General features: G+C 44.3%; 1 protein-coding gene and 1 non-coding gene across 3 annotated transcripts in view; both read right to left on the bottom strand.

The window, feature by feature from the left end:
* DNAJC5 (DnaJ heat shock protein family (Hsp40) member C5) overlaps positions 1 to 12,761 on the bottom strand; it is a 30,681-nt gene extending 17,920 nt beyond the window's left edge. Inside the window, exon 1 of one of the 2 annotated variants that reach the window (XM_059480494.1) lies at positions 12,660 to 12,761. The gene's annotated coding sequence lies outside the window, so the exon portion shown is untranslated. Of the gene's footprint in view, positions 1 to 3,770; positions 3,931 to 12,659 lie in introns of those variants that run through there. The other variant, XM_059480493.1, reaches the window with a different exon arrangement.
* A 259-nt stretch (positions 12,762 to 13,020) lies between these two features.
* Positions 13,021 to 13,092, bottom strand: TRNAE-CUC (transfer RNA glutamic acid (anticodon CUC)). Its single transcript has one exon. It is a non-coding gene; the product is annotated as a tRNA-Glu (tRNA).
* Positions 13,093 to 13,958: the final 866 nt, after the last annotated feature.

Consider the following 13,958-nt stretch of genomic DNA (forward strand, 5'->3'; position numbering starts at 1 on the left):
TATATAATAACCAGCCATGCAGAGACTCAAAATACACAGTCAAGTGTTGTCTTAATCTGGATGCAAGCAGCAATATTTTCTTCAGTCTCACAGCTATGCCAATACCAAGTTTCATTAAAAGCAGGCAGCCTGATTTACAGCTGAAAATAACCAAACAAGACAAAAATAAATTCCCAAGGAAACTGCTTCTTGTAAAAATCAAAGTACATGAGAAACCCATGCCAGGTACTTCTCATCCTCCCTGCCAGCACTGAGCTAGCCCAGCACCTCCCAGGGGTTCACTCCCTCAGTTTCTGTTGCAACTGGCAATTCCAATTTAGTGACTCAGGAATGTTTTGATCTCCCCATCCAATCTCATTATTCAGCAGGCCAGATCCACTGACCCAGAGCTCTACATAATACCCTGCTTGTAATTACTTGTAAATATCTCCCCTCCTTATTACATGATATTCACAATCCAAACAAAAGCAGAGAAGATGAAAGGACAGATGCTGGAAAAGGAATGGAAGCATTCAAATCTACATCAGTGCATGACACCCAGCTCAACAACACACATGAGAAAGGAGGAAGTCTGGGAACAGGAATATATAACTGTCTAAGAATCAGAAAATACAGAAATGAGTATGAAAATTAGAAGAAAAAAGATTAAAGAATGATGAAGATAAAAACAAGCAAAGCCTCAAAAATGCAAACTGAATTCAGCAACACATCAAAACTGTGGTAAATTTTGTAACACAGTGGAAGAAATTTGCTTGGGGAGGTTGCATGCTCTTGCAACCATTTTGCTCATAGCAAACCAGCTCTTCCAGCCTTATTTCTCCTGCAAATTAGAACTCAATTTATGTACTGTTGTATCTTCCCCATACACTGGAACCATAAATCTGCTCAGCACCCTTTTCTCCTCTGCCCAAGAGACAGATACTGCCTTCTCCTTGCAGAAATCAGACATGTTCTCAGCTCTACTGGACAAGAAGCATGTGTGTTTCTTGAGAAGCCAAATCTCCTCTGAGTGATGCAGGATAACTCTTTTTACTGAATAATTCTACTGACAGAATTGTCCCCATCCTGCTCCATACATTGTTACCAGAAAGGGGAAATTATCTTCAGCATACATGGCTTCATAATCCATCTCCACCATGTACAGGAGCTGTATCATGGTTAGCAAGTATTATAAGAAATAAGGCTGCAATTAAGGTAAATTAAATAACCAATATACAAAACAGAAACTCCAAAGGCTTTATTTTCACATCCCTTCTTGCTTACATGACTTGCAAAATGAATCATTACGGGAAAAACAATGTCAAACAGCTGAAGGGAAAGCACTCTGGCTAACAAGTGCAAGCAGAAGACCACTATTATTTTAAAGCACTTTTCTTTGCCCTTAGCTGTCTTCAAATAAAGATTTTTAACCTATTAATCAGAGCACTAACATTTTATATTCCATTAAAGCATCCAAGAGTGTGTTCTGGCATTGCTTATATTTTATATATCACAGCACAAAAGCCTTTCAGCTGAATTTTGCTATTCAGTTTGTGACCTTTTGATAAAGATCATGTGAGAGATCTCATATCCATAAAAACATTCTGTTTTAACATATAAGCCCTGATGGAAAGCTGAGTATCCAAGGAATTGATGTAAATGCATATATCTCCTGGAAAAAAAGAACTTTACTGTGTCCAAATCCATCTGCCTTGGGAACAGAGGACAGGTCTTCTATACTGAAAGACTGTGACACTAAAAACTTCATTAAATTCTCTTGAGTTCTTTTAAAAAACAGAAAAACACAGCTTTTAAATAATTGAAATCTGGAGCAATACCATTTTTCTGCTAAATTCAAGTTTGAAATTACTAACATCCACCACTGCTGACTGCAGGAGAGGTTCCATTGAAACTTGTGACAAACTTAACTACAGTGACACAGAGTTGTTTCTCTAATGAGCTTAGCAGATTAAAATGTAACCATTTAAGTCTGATTGACCAACCTGTTATAAAGACTTGTGACCTTTTACCCTACACAAGAGTAAGATTCAAACCTACCAAAGAAAGCTTTCCATATTAGGGGAGAAAATATGAAGTAATGGATTTGCATTTTCTGTCCTCTCTCCTCAATTAAAATAATTACTCTAAAAACCTGGGGGGGGATGGGGTCAGTGGATTCCCTACTTAGGATTTCATTGCTCCTATTTAATCTTTCAGTAATAATGAATTATTGTTTATGACATCACAGCAGTTTATGTGCAGAGTGCAACATCACAAACTGCACATGGCAATAAAATCTCCACATCTGCTTACTCAGTTAGTTAAAAATCTCTGAAAAATCAGCAGCTGTGTTTGCTTTGTTCATTATTACTTTTAATTTTTCCTCCCTATAAGTAGTTTTTGAATCACTGTGACTACTCACTGCAAGTTCACCAGAACCAATCAGCCAACCCACAACATTCCCTGCTGGGATGAGTGATGCTGATGCCACTTTTCTGAAGAAATATCTTCAACTTCTGCATAGACATAAAGCCCCACTTCTGCTAAGTGGGTTGTATAAACTACATCAATAAAAACCCCTCATATTGTTAATGACTATATCGATATAGCCTAACCTTTAAAATATAAAAGAACTCTTGGAACAGATGGGTCTACTCACATAAAAATGAGATTTACATTATTATGTCACACCTGTAGGTAAGACAACGAAAGGTTTTTAAATAGAAAGAAAAAAAGAAGTCTATTGTCTTGTGTAAGAAAAGGTTGAGAAAATCACATCAGTTGTCAAAACATGAGTCCCTTGGCAGACTGTTACAAAAAGAGAATTTAAGGAGATAACGTTGATCCAAGCAGCTCCTTTTTACAGCACAGGAGGCTTTTGCCTGGTCAAAAAGAAGGAACAAAGTGAGGTTACAAAGAACAGCAAAAAAGCCAAATAAGCAGTTTGAGACACAAAAGGAACAGAAAGGAACACATCTTTCAAACTGCAACTTGGTTGGCGAAGGGCAAGAAAAAGATCTATCCAAAATTAACTTGGAAGGGCAGGGGAAGGTGGCTCCTCTCTGTGCTCATGGACAGCAGTAAGAGATGGAGGGGAAAAAAGTTCATTCCTATCTTCTTTTCCTATCAACTGTGAGGCAGATGAAAAGGTGAATGAGGGTTTCCCCATACACACAATTTAAATAATGTGAAAGTATGGCCTTACCAACTGCAAAACATGTACCAAAATTATTTTCCACCTAATTTGGTGTTAGAATTGCTTTGTCATCAGATAAACACTCTTGGCAGTTTCAATCATGAGCAGTTTTTGTTAAAGACTTTGAAATGAAGACTTTATTTTACTAAGTAAAAAAAGCAAACCAGAAGACCAGTTTATGGCAACAACATCTGAAGGCAATACTCATATCCTCATCCTGATCTAAAATGATCCACTCTGGTGCTTCCCTTTTGAGAAACTTCACCTATTTTCAGATTATTAATCTCTGCTCTTTAATGGCTCTCTCCCACCAAGCACACAAATCTTCCACTTAAAAAGTTATGAATAAAAAGGCAAAATAAGCAGAATCGAACAGAACTTATAAAGATTTTATATTTTCCAGAAACAATCACACAGAAAGCTCAGAAGCAGAAAAGCCAAAATGTCTTTATGTGATTACCAGGAACCCAATGACACTGCCTCTGTCAGAGCCTTTCTATTTCACAGGATATTAGGTTTTATTCTAAAAATTATGCTTATTTATTTAATAATACAGGCAGAAAATAAACTTTCCCTCTCCCCCATTTACTTTTACCTCTTGTATCCAATCAGGTCCTCCAGCCTAAGGTGAAGCATAATTATTCAAGCAGCACATGTATCCACTCAGTTAAGGTCCAAAGGCTTTAGTTCCAGAGATTATTTCCTCTGCAAAGTTAAAAAATTAAGCATATCTAAAGATCCTCACTTCTCCTAATTGCTCAACTGGATTTCCCCAGTTTTTGTGGAGGGTGGGGAAGAGACTATTTGATTATTTCACTTCCTCACAGAAACTGAGCAATTGGTGTCGTAAAAGATATTTTAGGCTTGAAAAAACAACCAAGAAACCCAAATAAAAACAAAACCAATAAAGCATCAGCAGGAGCAAGGGGTGCTCTGATTAGAAATGGGGCACAGGCTGTAGGTAAAACCCCTCTGACCACTGGGAGGGGTGAGCAAAACCCAAACAAACCAATAGCCCCAGAGACCATCTCCAGGAAATAGATATATATAGATATATATAGATAAATATGTCATGGAAGACGTTCTTCACTTCATGCCACAGATTTCTCCCCTCTGGGTTGTGTCAGGTGTTACAGAAAATGGTCTAAAAGCCACAATGAGTTTAATATCTGCCCCATTCAAACCCCCAGCACATGGATATTCAGAAGCATGAAGGGGCTTAAAACCACAGAATTCCACAATAAAATCTGAACTGACCAGCACAACTTGTATTTCCCAAAACTTCTACTTGTTGTTTTGGCAGGAAAATTCAACCAAGTTCCTTTTGAAGGCTGGGTGATGCCAGAGGTGATGCCTTCACTGCAAATATTTCAGTTTCTTCTCAGGTGAATTAAACCAGAGCATATGTCAAGGGGCAAACACACAGTAAATCAGAGAAGCACCTTGGGATACAGAACACATTTATTCCCTACTGATCCCAAATTCATCCTTATGAATACAATGCTAATGTCACAATATTCTTATAATAACCCCAGAATGATGCCCAGTACACCCCCTGCATGTGGGAGTCAGCTCTTTCAGCTACAAATACCCAAACAAATCACAGGGCTGGACTAAAACCAGCTTTAATTTAAACTGGCATTCTCTCACAGAAGACAAACTCTTTGGTATTTTCTAACCATACAGTGTGGTTTCACCAACAAAAAGATTTATTTTATACTACTCCCCCACAAACCATAATGATATTTATTTCCCTGTTCTCTCACTCTGCATACACTTAATCTGCAAACTGCCTGATGAAGGATGTCCTCAGTTCCACCACTCAGTCTAGCAACAGTATTTCATGGCTTAAAAAGAAAAAAAAAAAAAGAAAAGCCAGTCCATAATTTAGAAATAATAGGGTAGCAAAGAATGTATCTGTCCTACTGATTTTCCCACTAACTCACTGGTGATTTAATAAGCAAAGACACAGCTTGAATTGCAGACCACAGACTTAGGTTGAAATCCTGACACATCAGGAAAAACCATGTTCAGACTTCATTTGCAATTGAGTTTTCTAACAGTGTAATTGGGCAAGAATTAAAACACATGTAGATTGTATACACTAGGTTTTCAGACAGGAGTCATATTTCAGAGGGCTTAGAACCAAAAGGCCACTTTTGGTTATACTGGGGCTTAATTTAACCCCATTATCAAAGGCCATTCCCAAGGCCTTTCAGTTTCAGCACAAAGTATGGAATGACCACATTTAGTCTTTTTTCCATGTAAATAACTGGTAATCAATTCAGAAACCCCTATGCATAGTTTTTGACTGATGTTTTTATTCCAGCCTCTGATTTTCACGAACACTGGAGCGTGACAGATGTCTCTTCACTCTGCCTGTACCCCTGATGTGATGCCATCAGTACAATGTTAAACCAGGGTCATTCCTACATGTATTCCCTAAACCAAGGGTATGTCCTCCTGGAGATCCTTAACAGGAACAAAATTAGTTGTAAAATAGCACCTTTCCTCACTGAGGGTCATTTAAAAATAATATTTCATACATCTGCACATTTAAACAGCCTCAAAACAGCAAGAAGAGTGAAAGTCATCACAGATCCTTTTTAACAGCAAGAAGGACTCCCTGGCCTTTATACGGAAAACATCAAAAAACCAAGTCACAGGAAGAAATGTGGTTTTTAGATATGCTGCAGGAAACCAGGGTAAGGAGCTGTGCATTACAGGAGAAGCACAGGAGCTGCAGGGTTTTCATCATCCAGGATGTTGCACACAACATATATTCCATGCCAGGCCCCAGAACAAAGTCATGTTGGCTGCTGGCCCTGTCACCCAAAGCCCTCAGGGAAACAGCAAGGTAGGCTTGGGAAATTACCCTGTGCACCTTCCAAACACCTCCTGATTAATTCTGACTGCCTGGTTTTCCCAAATCAATTGTGAAGAGCCAATGCTCTTCCAATGCCAATTTAAAAGTGCAACAAGAATGAAGTGAGCTAGTATGGAAATCAGGAACTTTGTAGGAAAAGAAGAAGTGAGACTTCATTGGGGAAAATAAATATTTTCACTAGTTACTGTCCAGACAAAAATACTTCTATGGAACATGCATTTATTTTGCTATGTGATAAAAATGGTGTACTCCAAGCAAGAATGTTATTTCCCAGCATTAAAATGAGTGCCTTCAGAAGGACTGACTGACCAGTGATGTGTCAAACCAAACACCAAAATGATAAAATAAGTTTTCTAAAGAAAAGACATGCTTCAGACCCTATTTCTCCTTCACTACTCAGACCAGAAAAACTCCAAGACACACCTCAGAACTGTACAAATGGAGACAGCAGGGTCCCTGTGCAACAGAACTTGTTAGGAAACACATGGAAAATATTCCTAAGTTCTCAAACAACAGCTCAGAATGGACCAGGAACTTAAATCTATTCACTGCTCTGAACAGTAACTGAATCTGGCTTTTAAATTCAATTTAAAACAGGAACATTTCTGGTTATAGCCTCCCAGAAACAGGTCACCTCAGATTTCAGTGGATTTCATGGTCCCTCCCCTCCTCCTCAACAACAGCAGGTGAGGAGATGCCAGGGAGTGCTGGGGGCAGTGTAGGATGCAGGACCTCCAACCAAGGCCCCACCAACCACTCCAAACCTCTTCCCCAGCTCACCACACCCACCAAGGGCCCCTGCCCAAAATGCCACACAGATCAGGTCAGGTGAGCTGTGTCAGATGGGTCCAGTGTGTCACCTCAAAGCTGTCACCAGTCTGACCTGGGACTGCAAAGGGATAACTCCAGTCCCTGAGGATGTGGACTAGAGCAGACCTTTAAAAAACCAAACCAAGCACTGCTTCAATTCCCTGTCCAGATGATTCCACAGGCATCCCACATGGCCTTTGTGAAAGCACATGAACACTTATTAATTTTATTCCCCTTCCACCTGCTTTTATCACAATGTCACATGTCTCCCAAAGGCAGACTGCAGCCCAGGCTCTGAACAGGATCTTACAAATCCCATTTTGTCATCTCATTCCCTTCCTGTACTTCTAACTATCAGAAGCAAGAGCACCAGCTTTCATAATGACCTTTGAACTACAGAGAAGAAAAATTCAGACATTACTTAAAATATTTTTAACAATAGATTAATTGCTTACCCTCAGGAAACTCTGGAAGCAAATGAAATTACAAATATCTCATTTGGTGGGGCCTAGCCTTGGTGGAAGGAATTTCCTGCACCTGGCACATTCAAGATTATGACAGATATTACTACTAAAAACTGCCCACAACATCTGGAGTTTGGATCCCAAATTCCCCTCCTATCCACAAGCAGCTTTAAACATAATCATGTAAATGTCCATTCAGGGACATTCCAGTAAATGTCCCTAAATCCTCAAGACATGAGAAGCAGATACATAAAGAAAATTCTCTGACAACTGACCCAGGCAAAGGCCTACATAAATAAAACTGCACAGCAACAGAAAAACCTGCTAAGATATAAAATAAGTAATGGCAGATGGAATGGAAAAGAATATTTTCATTTGAAGTACAGCCAAAAAATTAAAGACATAAAAGGGGAAATGCAAAGAGAAGACCTCTGTGAGTTTCTGCTTTTTGGCACTGCATCATAGGTCACTGTAATGACATCAGAGAACTCTGGGCTTCTCCTGTGCCCCTGCAAAATGTGAGCAATCTGTACATTCACTTTTTCTACAGATTGTTCCTTAAAAGTCACAAAGGTTCAGAACTCCTGACACTGAACACAACTTTAGTAAGACCCAGATGAAACCAAGGAAGTGAAGTTCCCTGTGACCAAAGCAGAAGCAGGATGGTGTAAGTGCTCAGATATATAAATAAATAAATATTCTCAGAGGGAAGAGGAAGCCCCAAAAGCAGGAGGGGAAAATGTGGGGTGCTGGTGGATCCCTGGTTTGTGCTTTTCTCTCACTGGTATTAGATACTGCCTGTCATTGCAACCAGATCCACTGAACTGTTTACTTGCATCATCCACTGGTCAGAAGCCACCAACACAGAAATACCAGTTAATGAATGCAGACTTATGTCACAAAACAGAAAAAAAGGTTCCTTAGTGATGCTTGGGTAACAGGTAAGCAAATACCACCAGGTTTTTTGTTTCTTCAACCATTTGCCCAACAAATTTTAGATTATGGCATTGAAGTATATTAAAAAAAAAAAGAAAAAAACAAATAAAGAGCCCCAATCTTTCATTGAGAAACTCTATTCTCATTTACAAAACCCTTGAGCAGATTATGAAAGAGGAGCTGGCAGCTGCTAATTTAACTCAGGCCTAGAGGACTCGTTCTGTTTGCACCCCTGTGCACCACAAACCTTCCATTTTCTCCTTTCAATACTTGCACAAGAAGATGAGAAACTTGCACCCAGAGGAAAAATGCACTTGGATTTTACTGAATTTGGCCCTACAACACAGTGGCTCTGAAAACATTTCACCATTAATGAAAGAGGCAGAAAAAGGCTTTAAAAAGGCACATTTCAGTGCAATGCAGATACCAAGTAAGAGGAATTTGAAGCAGTTGCCAGGAAATAAGAAATTTGAACATATGTTAAAACAATCTTATTATTTAAGCAATCTTGATGCACCTACTGGAACACAGGTCTTTCTATCAGTTTGCATGGCCTGAAGTAGGAAGTAAAGTGCCTCTGAAGGTAAAACATGCACTTTCCAACCACTGTGCTTTGTATGTTTTTATTGATTAAGACAATATTTCAACTGAGCCTCTAAGGAAATCCTAAGATATCACAACATTCAAACTCCTTTCTTTCAAGACTGAAAGCAGCCACTGGTTAACCAACCATCATCACCACAGAGCTCCAGTACTGTTTAATTCAAACTACTTCAATTATCAGAGCACCTGGAAAACAACTTCTTCAGGTGAAAAGGAACAGTGCAATCCTTCACACCGGTCCTGGGCACTGGTGATGTTGTGATGTTCCTCATCCCTCCCTCTGGATTCTGCCACGACCCAGCTGTCCCAAGGCCCAGGTAGGCACACCTGAGACAGGGGACAGGCTCACTGCAGGATTCTGTGCCATCTGCTGAGAAGGTGGGGGCACCTCACAGAACCCCAAGCCACACACTCCTGCTCCTGGAAAACATCCTTCTCCTCAGGCCAGTGGAGAGCAACAGAGGATCCTCATCTTCCCAGGCAGAGGCAAAGCCAAACAAAGAGGACTTGCACAGCTTGAAAGCAAACTGTGAGGGAAATCATTTAATGTAGTAAAACTACCTTAAATGAATCCCTGTTTGTGGTTTGACAGGAGAGCAGTGAAGGTGCCAGCAGATGCCAGTTTGCATGCTCTGGGGAGGTACTGGAGTGCTCAGTCTGGGCAAAAGCTCTGCAGAAAAGTTCTGGCAACCCATTTCCAGACATACTGAAAAATATTTTGATCTGGTTATTAACATTAACAATACTTATAAAAATATTGCAAACTGGCAAACTGATAAAAGAGAGAAATATGGCAAATATCAGAGGCAGTTACAGCACTGTTGTTCTAAGTCAAGTTGTTCAGTGGATAGACAGGATTTGCTGAAGGCCCTTCCAGCCTTCAGTTGTACCTGCTTTCCCAGGGAGGATATTCTGACAATTGAGTTCATAAATTCAAAAAATAGTCAGAACAGCAGCTTTTATATTTAACCTAAACCATGATTTCTTAGGTAATCCACTTAGGTTCCCATTTCATACTCCCCATCACACTGTTCAACAGACAAAAATCCTTCTTGAAGCTCACCATGAGAGGAACTACACTGAATAACAGCATCAGTGCTGACAACCACCACCTGCCAAACACAGAACCTGGGAGGCCAAGGGATCTCAACATCAACTCTTGTGCTGTTGGAATCCCAGAATCCCAGACTGCTTTGGTTTGGAAGGGACCTTGCAGATGATTTAGCTCCACTCCCCTGCCATGGGTCAGGACACCTTCCACAAGGCCAGGCTGCTCCAATCCAGTCTGGCTTTGAACACTCCAGGGATGGAGCAGCCACAGCTTCTCTGGGCAACCTGTGCCAGGGCCTCACCATCCTCACAGGGAAGAATTCCTCCCAATATCCAATCCAACCCTGTCCCCTGTCAGTGAAGCCATTCCCCCTTGTCCTGTCACTCCAGGGGCAGGAGTCACTTCAGTACTGGAGCCTTCTCTTCCCCAGGCTGTACAACCCCAACTCTCTCCACAGCAGAGCTGCTCCAGCCCTGGGAGCATCTTCATGCCCTCCTCTGGACTCATCCAGCATGAAAGTTCTTAAGCCACACTCTGGTACTGCTCCATGTTTCCAAAGTATGAGGATCCAACCTTCCTTGCTGCCTCCACATGCTGTGAGAAGCTTGTCCACACCCCAGCTGCATTCCAAGCCCTGCTCCCATCACCTGCAGCTCAACAAGCCTCTGGCAGGCTCCAACCATCCTGGGCAACTCCCCTGCTGCAGCCAGGGCAGTGATGGTGCCACCTCAGCCACAAACCAAAGCAGCTGCCCACAACCCACTGCAAACTGGGACAGGGTCCCTGGGCACTGGAAAACACTGAAACAGTGTTTAATAATCAACACCAACTATGGTCTACACCAGGAGCCAAAACACGCTACAAAACATTACTTTTTTGAGGCACTCACTAATAAAAGATGGTTAAATATAGCACAAAGCCACTCTGGGAAGGAGGGGAATCTTCCACTTGAGCCTCCAGCCTGCAATTTATCAATGCAACACATCCAAAAATTAGGAGGAACATGACCATGTTGCAGCATCTCTCCTTTCATTTAAACACTGTGGACAATCCCTAAGACAAAATAAATGAGGGAGGGAGAGAAGTACTTATTTATGCTCACAAAAAGCTGTTTGGCTGAAAATCCCATCTCCAAAGCCTGAGTTCTCCACAAAGCAGATTCTGCACTGCCAGCAACATGACGAATTTCTCCAAAGCCCTTAGAGCATGGCGAGAAAACCACAGGAAGCTGCTCAATAAAAATAAACTTCTTTTCATCTCACACTCTATATATTAATGTCAATTTCTCTTCCACTCCAGCTTCTGTTTCCCTTCTTGTCTCCCTCCCAGCACACAGCATACTTGATTTATTAGAACTAATTCATTAAAGCAAATTAATTTGGCATCTATTTCTCAGGATCCCTTAGTCAGATTAGGATTCTATCATATTCTACCAAAAGCAAACAAAAATGCAAACACTGATCCTAAGCAACCTGAAACCAACAGATGCCTGAGAAGCTGAAAACGCCTCTAATGAAATTGCAGTCAAAAGAATAAATTCCACTTCAAGGAGGCTGCTACAATTCAAGAATTTAAATAGGTCCAATTCTGACGCATTTCCAAAGGAAATCCTTGCAGCTCTGCATACTTTGGAGAGCTTAATTTACCCAGAGAAATGGGTGAACCACCACTGTTCAGCCACTGGGTGACTGCGGCCTGCAAGTTTTTGCTTCAAAAGCAGCAGACAAACACAGTATTTAAGCACACACACAGCGTTTCCCTTTCCTGGTGATAAGCTGGCACGAGGCAAACATCAGCAAGGAGAATTGGATTATTTCACACCGGTCTGAGATGATGCAGAAGATTTATGGCCTTTTTTTTTTAACCCTTACAGCAGCACAGACAGCTCAACAGCAATGTCTCACAGCGCACAAAAATTAACACCCCAATGAAAACAAACCTAGAAAAGATAAAACCTTTTGGATTTCCCTCTTATGTCAGACAGAATGGCCTTCACCTTGCTCCCCAGGGAGCACGGGCTCCATCAGTGCCCACACTCCACTAATAACCTCAAGGCTTTGTGTCACCGGTGTGGAGCAGGCAGGTATTGATACAGCACAAAAGCAGCAGCGAGGCACTATCAGGGAATCCGCTGTCTCGTTCGGTCCATTCCGTATCTTCAGAATTACCTGACCGGAATTCTTAATTTGAGAGCCAGAAGACACTGCACGAATAAACAGAAATATGCTGCCTATGCAAGTTGCACGTTATAAAGGCTGGATTTGCTTCCCGCCGCCGGTACGTCATTCATTAAGCACCTCATCAGCCGAGCGGCTGCTAATTATTTCGATAAAAATTAAGCAGGATAATGTAAGGAAAGGGAAAGGGAAAGGAAAATCACCCCGGCTTCTGGAGCGAGCCGGAGTGATTCACGGCTCCCACACACAGAGATGACTTTCATTTGGAATTCACCTTCCCAGGCCTTTTGTTCGGGGCTCTTTTCCCCTGCTCCGAGGAGCGGGGGGGCGCGGGCCCCGCACCGGAACCGGGGCGGGGGCTCCCGGGGCGGGGATGCTCGGCGGGCGATGCCCCCGGGCAGGGAGATGCCGGCGGGCAGGGAGATCCCGGCGGGCACATCCCCGCCTTGCCCCGGTCCTCCCGCCTCGCCTCGCCGCGCCGCACCCCCCCCCGCCACCGCCACCGCCACCAGCTCCATCTTGGCCTCCGCCCGCGGCCCGGCCCCGCCGCGCTCACCTGCGGCCCGCGGGCGGGCGGGCGGGGGCCGCACAGCCCCGGGCGGGCGGGGGCGGCCCCGCGGGGCGAGGGCGGCTCCTCGGGGGCCTCGCGCGGGGCCCGGTCGCGGCGGCGCGCGCGCTCCGTCCTCAGCGCCGGTGCCGCCGCCGCCGCCAGACACCGACCGGGACCCGGCCACGGGAGGGGGCGGCGCCGGCGCACTGCGCATGCGCGTCCCGGACACGCAGCGCCCCCGCCGTGCGCGCGCGCGCGCGCGACACGCGGCCGCAGCGCCGGGAGCGCGCTCGGGGATCCCGATGGGAACGGAGGGGGCGGGGACGGGAGGGGGAAAAGCGGGAGGAGAGCGCGGCAAAAACGAAACTTCCCTGACCGGGAATCGAACCCGGGCCGCGGCGGTGAGAGCGCCGAATCCTAACCACTAGACCACCAGGGAGCGATGATAGTGTAAGGTTCTCACGGTCTTTCATGCACTGCCTCCTTGGCCAGGCAGGGACGGTGACACTATGGGACCGGTGACTGTGGCACAGGGATCGGGATCCGCAGTGGGGCTGGCGGCTGCGGCACAGGGATCAGCGAGGCCGGGGCCTGCGGCACAGGGATCAGCGAGGCCGGTGATCGTGGCACAGGGAGCGCTGGGTCGGGGGCTGTGACACGGGGATCTGCGGGGCTGGGGACAGAGGCACGGGGCTGCAGGACAGTGAAGGAGCCGGAGGTACGGAATGCAGCAGCGCACAGAACACGGCCAGGCCATCACTCGTGGTCTGCAGGCTGAGGGTTCAGGGCGCTGTCACTCAGCCCGTGCTCGCACAGCGACCCGCAGCGTGCCTGGGCAGCACCTTCCGAGCATCCCATCCCATCCTGCCACCCACCCAGCCCCACAGCGCCCTTGGGCTCCTCAGGAGCTCACTGGAGAGCCTGTTCCCTTTAACGAAAACGAGTCCTTACAATCAGGACAAATGAAGTATTTAAGCTCATGAGCCTGTTTTTCCCAGTCGGTCAAGTTTCCTGGCTGTTTCCTGGGAAACACGGCTATTTCCCGGTGTTAGGTAAAAACACAATTTCCACCCATCCAGTGCGTCCTGGAGCAGGTGTGGCAGGGGTGGTGGCCTCAGGAACACTGGTTCCGTCATCATTATCCCTCCCATCACTCCTGCTGCTGTGTGGCTTCTCCGTGAGGCTCTAATGGCCTTTCCCGTCTGCTGCCTCTGACTCACGTTTTAAAGAAATGAATGATGATGGACCCTATTTGCCAACAGAGTCATCACCATGAATCACACACCCACACCATCTCCTTGCTTC

Source organism: Ammospiza nelsoni, chromosome 12 (assembly GCF_027579445.1).
Source record: "Ammospiza nelsoni isolate bAmmNel1 chromosome 12, bAmmNel1.pri, whole genome shotgun sequence".
Taxonomy (NCBI): domain Eukaryota; kingdom Metazoa; phylum Chordata; class Aves; order Passeriformes; family Passerellidae; genus Ammospiza; species Ammospiza nelsoni.